The sequence below is a fragment of the Propithecus coquereli genome, unplaced genomic scaffold (genome assembly GCF_000956105.1).
Source record: "Propithecus coquereli isolate 6110/MARCELLA unplaced genomic scaffold, Pcoq_1.0 Scaffold700, whole genome shotgun sequence".
Classification (NCBI taxonomy): Eukaryota; Metazoa; Chordata; class Mammalia; order Primates; family Indriidae; genus Propithecus; species Propithecus coquereli.
Window position 1 is genome coordinate 170,829 of NW_012153064.1, and position 985 is coordinate 171,813.

At 35.0% G+C, this 985-nt stretch overlaps 1 protein-coding gene across 1 annotated transcript in view; it reads right to left on the bottom strand.

The window, feature by feature from the left end:
* STYK1 (serine/threonine/tyrosine kinase 1) overlaps window positions 1-985 on the bottom strand; it is a 72,589-nt gene that overhangs the window by 1,769 nt on the left and 69,835 nt on the right. The gene's annotated exons all lie outside the window — the stretch shown is intronic.

Genomic DNA, 985 nt, shown 5'->3' on the forward strand with positions numbered 1-985 from the left:
AATGATTGTTAATTTAATCTTTAAAATATTCTGCTGATTTTTCCTACATCTAAAATTCTCTCTTCCTTTGATCTCTCTTTTAGGCACTATCCTCCTACCTCTTTTTGCCTCTCTATTTAAAATGTTCAAATCACCCTGACTTCCAGTTTTCAGAAACATAGTCTAACTTTATCGTGATAAACACTAAAGATAATAGTCTCATGTTTTTTATTTATTTTCTTTATCAGTAACTTTCGATTAGCTCTGATTTTGTTTTTACAGAACAAAGGTTCTGTAAAACCGAGACATTCGGTTAAATGGATCAGAGTACTAAGTCAAGAATAAGCATTATTATATGGTCTAAAAGGGGATGCTTAAGTGGTTTAAATTATTTTAAAAATCCAGAATGAGGTAGTCTATTTCAGTCCTAAATCCATTCACTCACCTTTCTCTCCTTTATTCTGTAATGGATTTCTTTAAGGATTTTAGCCATGTCTGTCATTTTTACCACTCAGTGGTATTACTTTTTAAATAAGAGAATCACTGTCATGCAGGAACACCAAACTTTCCACTCCATTGTTTATCAGATGTTCTTGTATTGTGAGCACTTAGAGCTATTTCTAGATTCTCATGACATGATGATATATTTAATTCCATTATTCAATCTAAGAACTTTTTTCAGCATATGACAACATTATATGCTTCAAACACATAGCATAATCTCTAACTCTCATGCCCCAAACACACAGTCTGCCAAATCAAGGGTAATAGGCTATCCTCCAGTCTTCCAATTCTATTTGCCTCTTGTTAATTTATTTAAATGAGTATGGTAAAACAACATTTTTTTCCCCTCTAGATTAAAAACCAGAAAACAGGCCGGGCGCAGTGGCTCACGCCTGTAATCCTAGCACTTTAGGAGGCCGAGGCGGGCGGATTGTTTGAGCTCAGGAGTTCGAAACCAGCCTGAACAAGAGCAAGACACCCGTCTCTACTAAAAACAGAAAAG